The sequence below is a fragment of the Echinops telfairi genome, unplaced genomic scaffold (genome assembly GCF_000313985.2).
Source record: "Echinops telfairi isolate 266 unplaced genomic scaffold, ASM31398v2 ScPeMD7_70;HRSCAF=299, whole genome shotgun sequence".
NCBI classification, from domain to species: domain Eukaryota; kingdom Metazoa; phylum Chordata; class Mammalia; order Afrosoricida; family Tenrecidae; genus Echinops; species Echinops telfairi.
Genome location: NW_022103968.1, coordinates 23,418,664 through 23,433,812, shown reverse-complemented (window position 1 = coordinate 23,433,812; position 15,149 = coordinate 23,418,664). Strand labels below are relative to the sequence as shown.

General features: G+C 40.8%; 1 non-coding gene across 1 annotated transcript; it reads left to right on the top strand.

Annotated features, from left to right (window-relative positions):
* The first annotated feature begins 14,765 nt into the window (after positions 1-14,765).
* On the top strand, positions 14,766-14,895 carry LOC115870020. The gene has a single exon (XR_004046489.1). It is a non-coding gene; the product is annotated as a small nucleolar RNA SNORA1 (small nucleolar RNA).
* The last annotated feature ends 254 nt before the right edge of the window (positions 14,896-15,149 follow it).

Sequence of the window (15,149 nt, the reverse complement as noted above, 5' to 3'; positions counted from 1 at the left end):
GTTAGACTAGTAGACTGCCCCAATGGAAGACATGTGCTGACAGGTCTAGCTGTCAGCTACTGCTGGAGTGATTGATAGGCTGGTTGATCTTGTAGGATCATCAGAGTTTGGGCCCATGCTCGCTGGTGGTGGTGCTGATAACCCTGTCTAGGAAGCCTTGAGAGCTTGGGATCAAACAGCATCCTACTAGGACAAAGACTCCTGCAACTACAAGAGAAGTAAGTAGGGACACAGTAGGGTCCGTCCATCTTCAGACCATCAGAGAATATCTACAACTCAGTTTTCTCCCTACTCAAGAGAAAGGGCAGTTAGCCCTTGCAGGTTTTTATTGGATTATTTCTATTTTGTCTTGTTAAGGTGCTTTATTTTTCTATAGACTTTGGAGCTTAACCCTTTATCTAATGAATTATTACTGAATTCCCCTCCTCCCCCCACAATCTTTGGGTTCTCTGTTGACTCTTGAAGAAATATTTGGTTGTGCATAAATGTCCACTCTTGAGTAGTTTCCAGTTCTTTATTTTGTCTATATACAAGTATGGATATTTTCATTATGTTCAGTAGTGTTGTGTTAGTCCAGGTAGACCAGAGAAACAAATCCAGGGAGATTCATAAGAAAGAGCTTTATATAAGAGAGTAATTATATGTTAAGAAAACATCCCAGCCCACTCCAGATCAAGACCATCAGTCCAATATTAGCCCACATGTCTGATACCAGCCTTTAAATTCCTCTTAAAAACATAGCAACACATGAAATGATGCCAAATAAAGGAAGATCACATGCCAGTGGGTGGGAAATCTTGTGGATCCAGTAGTGGTGGGAGCATCACAACACTGATGTGGGTCTCCAAGTGGCTCCTCCAGCTCCAGAGCTCTGGCTCTATCAGCACAGCTCTATGTAGCTTGTCAGAAGGAAGACGATGCAGAGAGAATTTGTGTCTGGCCTCCAGTGAGCTATTTATCTCCATAGTGCCTCCAAATGAGGTCATCAAGCTGTGACCTGATTAACAGGCTAACCTCCAACCCTTTACTCCTAATAGTCTCAAGTTGACACCAGATTATGTAACCACCACAGACCACCCCTTGTGAACTTGATACTTTCACACAACTCTTTAGCCATATATAATTTTCAAACCAACAATAATAAAATCATATTTGGACCTTACAGGATAAACTACAATGCATATAATTCAATAGATTCCACCCTCATTTAAGTATAATATTCTATAAGTGAACAAAACAACAATGTTCTATGCCTAAAAATTGCAGTTAAGTGAACACTTGCACCATAATCCTATAATCTTATGAATATATTCCCCACCTATGAAATTTTATAAGCCAGCTACTTCATGCCTTTATCGTCCCAATTTTGGGTATCCAACTTCTATACTGCCCACTTACATCAACCCAGTGCTCTGAGGAGACAAACATGTTCTTTGATGTGAAGAATCTTCATTCCAGTTGGAATCTTGTGAGTCTGCATCCACAAGCAAAGTCAAATCAGGACAGGACATACTTAAAGGTAGCAGCAAAATGCACCAGTTTACTAGCTCAAAAATCTTCTCTTCATCTGCTCGGGTTCTGGTCAACTCAATGTGGGCTGCCTAACTTAGCCTCACCAGGACACCCATTATTGGCTGCCTTACTTTTACACTATGGGCCTCATCACAAATTCTCAACAACCCTAGCCCCTTGTGGTGGATCATGAACTTCAGACCAATCAACCCTCTCTTGTCTTCTCCTCTAATCCCTGTGAACCAGATCCATGGGTGTCAGTGGCCAGACTCAACCAGTCTCTTTATTGCTGCATTTCTCTTACTTCCACTCCACAAGTAGATACAGGAAGTCATCTAGCAAGAATTTCAGCCTGCCCACAGTATCCCTTGAATAGTCAGTCCTACAGCAGAGAGTTCCTTCCATGTTTCCAAAATTTTCCATCCTCAGGCACAAACCACTAGTTCAAAATTCAAAAAAACAAAGAATTTCTTTTCTCTTCAATCTGTCAACAGCCCCCTAGGAAAATCTCTTCTCCTTTGAAAGTCCTGGGCACTCAAGACACTCGGTGGAGCTTAACCTTTTAGAGCCTTCTTTACCGGTAGGTCCTAACCATTTAAATTACAATTTAATGCTGAAGGCAAGTAGTTTTACAAAATCTTTATATTTACTTCCCAATAATCACTTCTATCAATCATTTATCAACAATAATAAACAGAAGAAATCAGTGTAAACAAAGTAGAATCAAATCCTAAATTCAATTTTTAAAACAGTCATCAATTTCAAACGTTATCTAACTTATCTTAATCCTTATCTGAACTATTCCATGGATACAAAATATGGTCTTAGGCCCCTGAATGAATCACACCAGGGCTAGGCTTTCTGTCATTCATTTTTACCTTTGTCAGCCATTTTCACTAAGCAGCATGGTCTCTCAGAAACTTAACGGGCAATTGTGCCCCCAGAACTCAAAATATACATTAATCACATTCATATCCACCATTTCAAACAGGAATAACCAAAGACAACAACCAAACAAAATAATCAAAACTTTAGCTTCCCAAATTCTTTCCAGAAAACCACCTGGTAAACTGCATGGCTAGATCTGACCTAGCCAAAGAAGCAAAGCTACCACGCATCCACTCTCCATCTTTATGATTTGTTTCTCTAGTACCCCGCTCCCAAGGTATAATGTGTTACTTCAGGTAGACTGAGAAACAAATCTAGGGAGACTCATATGTGTATAAGATAGAGCTTTATATAAAAGAGTAATTGGATATTAAGAAAACATCCCAGCCCAGTCCAGATCAAGTGGATGAGTTCAATATTAGGCCATATGTCTGGTACCAGTTGTGGTCATTACATAATTTGGTGTCAATTTGAGGATTAAAAGCGTAAGGGTGGAGTCTGGTCTGTCCATCAGGATATAGCCAATGAGGCCTCTGTGTGGGTGTTACCTTCTCCTGAGGATTCTGGGAATTCCTGTCTTCCTCTTTGGAGACAGGAAACACACTCTCTGCTCACTCCCAGGGAGACATAACAACTGACAAGATATATGGAACTATGCTAGTTCCCTGAGTTGGAGAAGCCATGTAGAGACCCCTGCTAGTGCTGAGATGCTTACAATGCCACTGGATTCACAAGACTTCCCACCCACTGGCCTGTGTTCTTCCTGAATTTGGCGTCATTACATATGTTTCGTGAGTCTGAAGAGGACTTTATAGATTGGTATCAGATATATGGGCTAGTATCAGACATATGGACTTGATCTGGATGGGGCTGGGATGTTTTCTCAATATTCAATTGATCTTGTATATAAACCTCTTTCGTATATACATTTGAGTCTCCCTGGATTTGTTTCTTTAGTCTCCCTGGACTATCACATTATGGCACCTTGGGAGTGGGGTACTAGAGAAAGAAATCATGAAGATGGAGAGTGGATGCTTGTTTGACCTTGGCCTCGTGGTAGTTTTTCTTCCTTAGCTAGCTAGAAGGCAGATATCTCCATATAATTTACTGGAAAGACTATGAGAAATTAAAGTTCTGATTATTTTGTTTGGTTGCTGACGGGTTATTCCTGTGTGAAATGGAAAAAGTGAATATTGTTAATGTACATTTTTATCTCCAGGGTAGAAATCACCCTTAAATTTCTCAGAGAACATGCTGGTTACAGAAAATTGTTGACAGAAGGTCAAAATGGCTGACAGAAAGCCTGCATCTGGTTTGATGCTCTTACAGGCCTAATCCCATATTTTGTATCAATAGAATAGTTTAGATAAGGATTAAGATAAGCTAAATAAGGATTGAACCTGACTGTTTTAAGAATTGAGTTTAGAATTTGATTTTACTTTGTTTATACTGATTTCTTCTGCTTATGATTGAAGAAATGTTTATTGGGAAATATGAAAATAGAGAGCTTGTAAGCCTACTTGTCTTCAGCCATTAAAATTGGATCCTTAAATTGGTTTAGGACATACCTGCAAAGAAGGCTCTGAAAAAGATAAGCCCCAACCAGTGCTTTGTAGTACTCAGCACATGTGCATTCCACGAGACTTGCCTGGGGAGCTGTTGAAAGGATGAAATAAAAAAGGAACACTTTGACTTTTTGAAATTTGAACTCCAGTGGTTTTTGTCAGAAGCTAGGAAAAGTCTGGAACCATGAAGAAAACTCCTCTCTGGGACTGAGCATTAAAGGGAGCCTGTGGACAGGCTGAAATGCTTGCTAGGTGACCACCTGGATCCACTTGTTGAGTGGAAGTGGAAGAAAACCAGCAATAGAGAGACAGGTTGTGTCTGGCTACTGACACCCGTGGACCTGGTTTACAGAAACTAAAGGAAAAGATGAGAATGTGTTGACTTGTCTAAAGTTCATGACCTAGTCCAAGGAGGCTAGGGATGTTGAGAATTTGTGAGGAGCCCATGGTCTAAAAGCGAGGCGAACAATGGACACCTGGTGAGGCTAAGGTTAGGCAGCCCACATTGAGTTGACCAGAACTCAACCAGAAGAAGAGATTTTTCAGCCTGTTAACTAGTGCATATTGCTGCAGACTTTATGGATGGCCTGTCCTGATTTCACTTTGCTTATGGATGTAGACTCACAAAGTTCCAACTGGAATCAAGATTTTTCACATCAAAGAATATGATTGTCTCCTTAGAGCATTAGGTTGATGTAAGTAGGGAGTAAAGAAATTGGATACCAAATTGGGGAAGATAAAGGCATGAAATGGCTGTCTTACAAACTTCCATAGGTGGGGGAATATATTCTTAGGACTATAGGATTAAGGTGTAGGTGTCAATTAACTGCAGTTGTTAGACATAGGATATTTTTGTTTTGTTCACTTATAGAATGGTATGTTTAAATTAGGGTGGCATATAGATTGGTATCAGACATATGGGCTATAATCGGACTTAGGGACTTGATTTGAACTGGGCTGTACTGTTTTCTCAATATTCAATTGCTCTTGTATATACACCTCTTTCTTAAACACATGTGAGTCTCCCTAGATTTGTTACTCTAGTCTACCCGGACTAACACATCAGTCTATAATTCCTCTTCAGACTTACACAACACATGCAATGATGCCAAATGAAGGAAGATCACTGGCCAGTGGGTCAGAAGTATTGTGGATCCACTGGTTGTGGAAGCATCTCAGTGCTGATGTGGGTCTCCAGGTGGATCCTCCAGTTCCAGGGCTCTGGTTCTATCAGTATAGCACCATGTGGCTTGTCAGCAGGAAGATGAAGCAGAGAGAGTCTGTGTCTGTCCTTCAGTGAGCTATTTATCTCCATAGAGCCTCCCAATGAGGTCATCAAGCTGCGACCTTATAGACAGGCTAAACTCCAACCCTTTACTTTTAAAAGTCTCCAGTTGACACCAGATTATGTAACCATCACAAGTGTGCTTATGCCTTATATTTGGGTTCTTAAGTTTGTTTATTAGGGTCTTGTTTCATTCTTTTGGAGAGGGAGATCTGGTTTTACTAGCATGATTCATTAAAAAGGCTGTCTGTTGCCCACTTAATGTTTTATTCCTTAATGGAAAAAGTAGATGCCTTTAGGTAATTGTTTGTCTTTCTGAGTTTTCAATTCTAATCCTTTTAGCTTCATATATATCATTGTACCAGTACTAGGCTATCTTGATTATCATGGCCATAGAGTAGGTTTCAAGGTCTGGGAATAAGAGATCTCCTACTTTGTTTTTATTGTTTTAATAGTGTTTGGTTTATTTCCTTTCAACATAAAGCTGGTAATTCATTTTTCCATTTCCTTGAAAAAAATTGTGGTGGGTTTTGGATTGGAATTGAATTGAGTTTGTAAAGTAATTTTGGTAATATTGACATTCTTACAGTACTTAATCAGCTTATCCAACAACATGATAACTGGTGCCATTTGTGTATGTTCCCTTTGATTATTTTGAAGGAGTGTTTTGTAATTTTCTTTGGATAAGTCTTTTGTTTCTCAGTAAGTTTATTTCTAACTATTTTATATTCTGTGTAGTTATTATAAATGGTAGTATTCTTTTGATTTTTTTCAGTATTATCATCCTTAAAATACAAGAATCCAACTAATTCTTGTATATTGATCTTATAGCCTTGCAATGTTGCCAAATTTTTCCATTTTTTTTCAAGCAGTTGTTTAATTGAATCTTTGGGGTCTTCTGTATGTAGGATTATGTTGTATGCAAACAGGTTTTTATTTCTTCTATGCCTATCTGCATGACTTAATTTCTTTTTGATGTTTCTGGCTCTAGCTTAAACTCTCAGAACTATATTAAATAAAAGTGATGAAAAATGACAACCTTGCCCAGTTCCTGTTTGAAGAGGAAATAATTTCACTTTCTCCCCATTAGTGAAATGCAGGCTATTGTCTTCACATATATGTTGTTATTATGTTGAGAAATTTTGCTTCTTTACCTGTTTTGTTGAGTGTTTTTATCAGGAATGGAGGTTGAATTTTATCAAATGCCTTTTCTGCCTCAATTGATATAATAATATACTTGTCCTTTATTTTGTTTATGTAATGAATTACATAGATTGTTTTTCTGATATTAAACGATCCTTGCATATTTGGTATGAATCCCACTTCATCACGTTGTGTTATTTTTTGCTGCTGAGTTAAATTCTGTTGGCTAGAATTTTGTTAAAGATCTTGACAACTATAGTCATTAGAGATATTGGTTTGGAACTTTCCAAATTCTGGTGATATCTTTGTCTGGTTTAGGTATCAGTCGTAGTTACATCATAAAATGAGTTTGGTAGTATGCTATCTATTTATATATTGTGAAATAGTTTACATAAAGTTGCTATTAAGTCTTCTCTGGATGTTTGATAGAATTCCCAGTGAAACCATGTAGACCCAGACTTTTTGATGTTGGGGGTCTTTTTATGACTATATCTGTCTTGAAAGAAGTACAGTTAGAGTCCTCCTTAGAAGCAAGAATGGGGAGACTTCATCTTATACACTTTGAACATATTGTCAGGAGAGACCAGTCCCTCATGCTTGGTGGAGTAGGACAGTACAAAAGAGGAATGCTCTCAAAATGATGGATTGACACAATGGCTTGACACTGCCTTGATGGGCTCGAGCATAAGAACAATTGTGCAGATGGTGCAGGACCTGGGAGTGTTTTGTCCTCTTGTGCACTGGGTCTCTAGCTGTTGAAACCCACTTGATGGCACCTGATAACAACGACCACCCCTAGCATGAACAATGACAGCTTGAGAATAATCTGCATTCTGCTGGAAGCACACAGAGAGGAAGAAATAAATGACATGATGAGGGAAAATGAGCTAAGTATGTAGAACTTTGTACAGAACAACTAAACTCAATTTAATCAATAAATGAAAGATGCAGGGAATGCAAAGGAGGTACTTTATATTAAAATGACCGAAAGAGCAAGAGCTAAGTGTAACTAGTGGTGGACTTCCTTAAGATACCAATTTGAACAATCACCTGTAAAAGTAGATTTGGTAGGCAATCATGGGCAATCATAGGTCTTAGATAGTACCTTTGAAATAGGCTTAATAATATCAGGTACAAAAGGGAGTCCTGTAGTTATCTAAAACTATCACTTTTAGAGGAAAATGGGAGAAAAGGGGAAAGAACCTGAATAAAATATGTACTTGGGTGTTATGTTTCACTTTTTTCCTGAAAAGGCTTAGTTTATAAAAGCAAATTTGAGTGTCATAAGACTTGAAAAGCAGATGGAGCTGTTTTAGAATTGTGTTTCTCTGTCCTTTCTTTTTGGGGCCTACAAAGGTCAAAATCTTAACAATGGCCTTTATTTTATTTGAGAATTTTAAATACTTTCCCTGCAGAGAAGAGTTCATCTCGATGAAGGATTTCAATGCAGGATAAATGGAATGGAATGCTAGAAAGTTCTGGAAGATACATAAGGAATGTGAAGAATGAGTGGAAAACATTAAAAAAGAAAATAAAGAAAATTAAAACGAGTGTGAAGGCAGAGGGAAGGGTTAAGGAGTGGAGGACATAAGAGGGAAGAGAGTTGAGAATTTTAGGTTAAACTGAAGGTGCGAACAGAGAGACTTCGAGGTCGAGAAAAGAAATCCCTAGCACTGTTTGCCAGGCAGAGAGCACCAGAAAGCAACAAAAGGGAATAACCCTGAACAATTCCAGGGAGCAGATCAAGGACAAGAGGCAAGCGTTGTTCTAGGTGTTTTATTTAACACTCACGCCAATACCTCAAAATATGTAGTATTATTGTAGACCGGAAACTGAAGGCCAAGAACTAGAATACAACTCAATTAAAGTCATATTATCAGTAATGGGAAGAAGATCCAAGATTCAAGGTAGTATGATTCCAGAAGACATATTCCAAACCACTGTGTCATGCTGTGCTTTGAAGGGTCTTGTGAACATAGTACTAGCCCATACTCAGACACGAGTAGTGCAATTTAAGTGTTTTCCATTTAAATGAGAGAGTTCTCCTCCTTGTCCTCAGACCAGTCATGCTGTGTGTTCTCCCCATCTTGCCTAGGGCAAAGAATGGAGTGGTGTGCAAGGTGCTCTTCAGAGAGAAACCAAATTTAGTTTCTTTAGTGATTGGACGGACAATGCACCAACTTAACTTATAAAAGGGAAATGCTGGTGCTCCGATAATGTGTTAGGCAGGGTTTTCTAGAGAAATGAAACCAGGACACTTATGATTTTATATACATGTAAGAGGATAGGGTTATACAGTGAGAAAGAATATAACAGCTAATTAGTCCACACAGAAACACAGAGGGTTCAGTTCAACACACTTCCATGGAACAGTGAATACACTGGAAGTCCTTCAACTCATGTGACCTACAGGGTCCAAGTCAAGGAAGCTGACAGCAGAGTCTTCCCTGGGGCAAGACAAGCAGAGTCTATCCACAAGCAGCAAGCAGCAGGGTGGGTCACCAAATTAGTGAAGCAGGCCCAGATGGGATATCAGATGCAAGAAATGCAAGGCGACAGGATCCACCAGCCTCAAACTCAAGCAATATAAGCAACAACAGCATGGCAAAGCAGGTCTAGAAGGAGCATCAAGCACTAGGGACATGATTTATGGGTTGGCCTGGCCCACGGGTAGTGTAGCTCACAGTTTGAGGCAAAGAACTAGCTAAAGCAGCAGCATCCAAGCTCTAGAATGCTCTGATTACCAGAGAGCAAGAGAAAGGGGGACGGGCCTTGCAGAGCCATTTCTCTCTTTGCCCTCCAATCAACCTGCAACCTGATTAATCCCACATGTTCCTATTGGCCAGGTTGGCACACTAAACCTTCCTATCACAGATAACAGTTCAATTTCTTCTTTCAAATATGAGGAAATCAAGGTCCAGAGTGATAAAGTGACTGACTCTTGTTTACTTAACAAGATAATGGTACAACTTGGATGAGGGCCTATGTTTTCTGAGTTGAAAGAAAGCTACACATTTGAAAGAAAACAAACTAAAGAGTAATGATGCTTTGAAAAGGAGCATTTCATGAGTCTAACCAGAGTCTCTTACAGAATTTAGCCCAAGTCTTGCCTGGAATGCATTCCAGGCATTACACAATCAAAGATTTCTATATTGCAAAAAGCCAGACCCCAAACGAAACCTCAAACCAAACTCACTGCCATTGACTTAATTCCAAATCATCATCACTGGAGGACTGAATATAACTGCTTTGTGGAGTTTCTAAGACTAAGCCTTTACAGGAGCAGGCAGCCTCAGCTTTCTCCATGGGCGGCTGGTGGATTATTTGAACTCCTCCCGACCTTGTGTTTAGAAGTACAAAACTTAACTCACAGCGCCACTAGGGTTCCTTATGTCGAAAGCACTATGGAAAAAAAAAAGATTCGATATTGAAATAGTGCAACTGCATTTTTCTTCTCTGCTACCAATGGTGTGATGTTTGTGTGTGTGTGTGTGTGTGTGTGTGTGTGTGTGTGTGTGTGTTAGCCACAGGCCTTTGCAGGCGTTGTTCCTTCTCACTGGATATCATTCCTTCCTCTCTGAGGTGCGAACACAGGCAGGAAAGAGGTTGTAGATAAACACATACAAAAATACCATTGCCTGTTTGCGAGCTCCTATGTTTCCGGCAAAACCCTGCTCAGAACCTTCAAAGCTTTTTCTGAGAAACTAGAACCCTTGACTGTTGCTTGCCCTAGGTAAAACAATCTCAACCTGCCCTCTGCTCTCTCTAGTATATTTAAATGAGTTTATCTACATGTTTGCTTCACTAGTCCTAGTGCGAACTCTATTGGAGTAAGGATTGAGTCTCCCATTTCTATATCTCTGATGCTTAGGATAGTATATCTCATAGAATTAGTGCTGAGCAAATGAATTAAGTGGATACATATGAGAACATTTCTGAGGCCAGCATTGTGCATCCCCAGTGTCAGGATATCACATCCCCTAGAAGGCTCTTGTTTCGTGACTGAAATTGATTGGGACATATAATAAACCCAGCATCCTGCCTTGTGCTCACAAATGCTGCCTTTGAATATGTAAAAGTGTCACAACAGGCAGCCTGCCCTTCTGGAAGAGAACGATTAAATGTGTAATTAAAAATTGATGCAATTTTCTTTGGTGTAACAGTATTTTTCTATGCCTCTACCTGCAGCATATAAATGGAGGGAAACACAGGAAAAGGATTGGGTTCTCAGTTGTTGGTACACCCTGTCCTGTCCCACACTAGAGGAAGCAGAAGCACTGATTCCCTTTTCCCCATTTTAAGAAAGAACCAGGCAGCCACTGGTTTGCAGAGCCTTGTTCAAATGCAGTCTTGATTCTCTGCGTGTGCCATGCTTGTGATGAGGTTGCCAGACGTTACTCTCCAGAGAGAGATGGGCAAGCGAGAAGGAGCAGAGCTTTGCTATACAGGTGTCCCTGAGGGTTTGCAACATATGTCCTCTTAGAATTTGACAACGGTAAGTGAAACATTGGATATCCTCATATATCAAAATACAGTCAAGGAGGAAGTGTTTAGCAGAGATGCTGCTGTTCCTATTGATACCCATGTGTTCCTTTTGAATTCCAGATTTTTGCGGTCAGATTCCTTTAAATAAATGATTATGTTTTGCTCATGGAACGCTATCAATGGAGTAACAGGGAGGCAGAGGGATGGAAAACGAGGGACCAGGTGACAATTTTATCTAAAGGAGAACCAGGAGTGGGATCAGGGAGGACAGGTGTGGGAGTCATGGAAAGGTTTGGCCAACGAGTGGTCCACTCATTGCTGTGATGCGGCTCCTGTTCTCCCTTCCATCCCGCCAGCCATTCTTCCTTGCTTTTGTTCTCGGGTGTGGCTCGGGGACGTGCTCTTGACCAGCACAGCTGATGCTGTTTGTATCAGAAGTTAAATGACCGACAGGAAAGGCAGGAAGAGCCAGTAGAAATAGGTCCTAAGACTAACTTGGAACCACAAATCTTCTCACATTTTGTGGGAACTCAAGAAATACATGTAACCCCTTTGGCATTGCCCACCAACTGCGTCATCGTCACCAATGAGCACACATTCTGCAGCTTTGGTGCGACTCAAATCTGAGGGAGCACAGAGCTGTGACAGGTGGCTTCGGTCAGAGGAAATGCCTCTTAGAGAAGATAGCAGAAGAATGGGGCTTGTCAGGTGGGTCAAGGGTAGCAGAAGGAGCGGAGGAGATGGGGCGCATTTCAAGGGCTGGAAGAATAACTTAAACCAACACCAACACGCGGCAACCCAATGGGTCCATTTGAGAAAGACTTTGGTTTTAAAAGGGCAGGAAAATGATACCATATCTATTTGCATTTGAATCTGTTCTCTCATCTATTAAAAAAAAAGCCGAAATGAAAGAATATCAGGCTGGCCTGTTATTAGTTCAGCTTATAAGTGGGGAAGAATAAATGCAATTAAATTGTCAATAGAGCTCTGCGTACACTTGGCCTTTCAATGCACCTCTCCCTGAGTCACTCTCTCGGTATCATTGATTGGGTATTGTTAACCTTTATCTATCTCTTGTTTACACTTCTCTATTAGGGCCAAACATCAATATGAAGCTTTTAGAAAGGACAGAAGCAGCCAACAAAGAGACATTGGGAAAGGTCAGCCTTTTCTGAGATGAAATGTACTGTTCTCAGCCAGGGCTGGGAAGCACACTCTGGCTGAGGGAGCAAGGTCAGGCCCCGCGGCTGGTGTCCCTGGTGCCTGCCTTTTGGGAAGACAGAATACAGGTAGCAATTAGCAGCATTTTCTCGGCCCAGACAGCTGTCTGGCATGGACACCCAGCCTGCAGAGGCTTCAATGAGGCACGGTGTGGAAGCAATGAGTGGGAACAAAAGGGAGACCTCACTGGTGAGTCAGAACTGGGAGAAGGCAGGAGGAGGGAGGCCTGGGTAGACACCCTGTTTTCCATTGCAACAGCGAGCTTGCTGCTGTTGTTAACTTCCGTGGAGTTGGCCCCAACTCACCGCAATCTCATGTACAATGCAACAAATCAGTGCCAGCTCAGCTAGGACCAGACATTCGGATTGCTCAAGGTTTCATTGGCTGGTTGGTGTTTTGTTCGGGGTAGTGAGACCACCAAGTCTTTCTTCATGGGAGATCAGTCTCGAAGCTCTGCTGAAATCAGTCTCAAAGGAACGTGCAACGTTCCGTTGCCAGAGGGGCGGGGACCGTGCACCGTGCATGAAGTGCAATGGCTGGGGATCAAACCCGAGTCTCCCCCCGGAAGACAGAACAATAGCACCTAACTGAACCACCAATGCCTCACCAAGCTGAGGACACGTTCTCATTTCAAAGGGCAAAAAGCAGGCACCATGAGAGGTTCGGTGACTTGTCTAAGTGCTCAGTGTAAATGATGTTTGTGCTCTTCCGTTTTCACATACCACGTCGGCTGCATCTGTGAAACAGAAAATGCTTTCCTTTTTGCAGAGTCTGATATGTGTCTCCAGAAACTAGCAAATGTTGACAAACGTTTTTCTACAATTTTCTATTATAAAAGTAAAGTTTTTTTAACTACTGAATTAAAAAAAATAATTTAATTAAATTTTATCTCTCGTTCACACCTATTTTGTCCCTACTTTCTCACTCACTGCCATGGAGTCCATGCTAACTCACTGGGACCCTATAGTGTAGGATAGAACTGCCTCGTGTGCATTTCAAGACGGAAACTCTTTATGGGAGTGGAAAGCCTCATCTTTCTCCCACTGAGCAGCTGGTGGTTTCCAACTGCTGAACTGGTAGTTAACTGTCCAAGTGTAACCCAGTAAGCCATCGCAGCTTATAAAGAATTCCTCATGTCCTAGAGGGCTACACTCTGAGCTGCTTATCATATCATCAACAGCTCTAACCGACCTGTCACTCCACTCAAGAAAGATGTCTGCTGCCATAATGATTTATACGTCTCAGAAACCCAAAGCTGCAGTTCCTGCCCTGTCTCATAGAGTCACAAAGAGTAAACTCCATGGGGTGACTCAGCTCTAGGAGAGTGAGCTAGGGTTCACTGTTCCAGAGTCCTGGTCAAAGAACACAGGAATGCTTCTGTTCAAATTAAAGTTCAGTGCCTACTGGACACAAAACAATTCAGAATTGAAGAGTACCTCTTAAGGATTTACTGAAGTTCTGCAGGGAAGGGACATATTCATGGCTTACATACAGAGGATCCAGGGACAAAGAGGAAGAATGTTTGATTGGTTGGCATTCATAAATTCACAATGTAACAGACACAGGCAATGGCAAGACTCTCAAGCCTTATTATGCGAATCATAAATTTGAGTCATTTAGTAGCTTCTTCTGTGGCTCTTTCTGGGTTAGAATATGAGCACTTCCTGGGTGCATGCTGTGAGAGGAAAGTTGAGGAGGAAGGAGGATGCCTACAGTCTTCCTTAGGTATGTAGGCTGACTGACGTGAAAGTCAGCTCAGAATAAGCAATAAATAGGAGGGGGGAAAAAGGAAGGAAGGAAGAAAAAGAAGATTCTGCTTTGGGTCTTTGGCTGAAGCTTCTTCTTATGCCAAGCACCTAGTTCTTTGGATCTGCTTCATATCTGTTATACCAGGGCAAGCCCTGGCCCATATAACTGTAAACAGAAGTTGACCCTCTCACTTCTGTTTCTGAATCTGGATGCTTCCCTAACAAGACCACTAATAGATCATTGACTGAGTTACATATTGAGAACAAAAACGATGAAATGGTCCTCCAAGGAGCCACAGGCCTGTGGGAAAAACAAGGTATGATCTTGCCACCAGGGAAAGACGCAGATACAAAACAAGGGACCATTCTATAAAGATATAAATGAAGTAATGAACCAACAACAACAACAAAAAATTAATACAAAAGCACAAAATGGTCTCAAAGACTTGCAAAACCAACTTTACACATCTATCCTTGGGTGAAGGCACTGCTACTTCTTAAAATATTAATATCTTTGAATGGGAATATATATTAAACTGTAATGCTCACTAGTATTTAGGGTTTATGTGTCAATGAGATTCCCCCCCTACCTAGATAGATAGTTTTCATTAGTTTTCTACTAGACAGAAGACATACATCAGGTCTAATAACTATGGAAAAGGGGAAGATAGAAGATCAGAAGTTCTAGTACTTGTGTCTATGTGGAGTGTATTGGGGAAACACTAGAAGGAAGAGTGTAAATTTTACTTAGATTACATGAAATGCATAGTACCCTACTGGTTCCTCATCTATATGTCCATTAATTCACCCATCTGCCCACCCATCTGTCTGCCTGTCATCATCTATCCATCCATTGATTTATCTATCCAACCATTCATCTATCCATCCATGGGTCTATTTAATAAGGATATTAGAGGCAGCCTCAGTCTGTGAAGTGGGCACAGCTGATCATGGTGTCCAGACAGGCAGTTGTGGCTGAAAGGATGACAGGTTTTGCTTCCATCACTGTGGGTTAATTTCAGTGGTGACAATGAGACCTGCAACACTTTGCTAAAAAAAATTAAAAAAAAAAAAAAAAGGATATTAGAGTACTTGTTAGAATATGTTGGTACCTGACAATCCAATCTCAAGGGAGAATTGATATTCTCTTGAGGGGCTTGGTTTGATAGTCATGATCACAAATAAACATTACTATGACTGATAATTGAAAAGACCAATTATAATTGAGGAGAGGACCCTGTGGAGGATGTATAGGATGGTTGCCTGTCATGCGTCAGTGGGGAAGTCAGGAAAGAGTTGTGA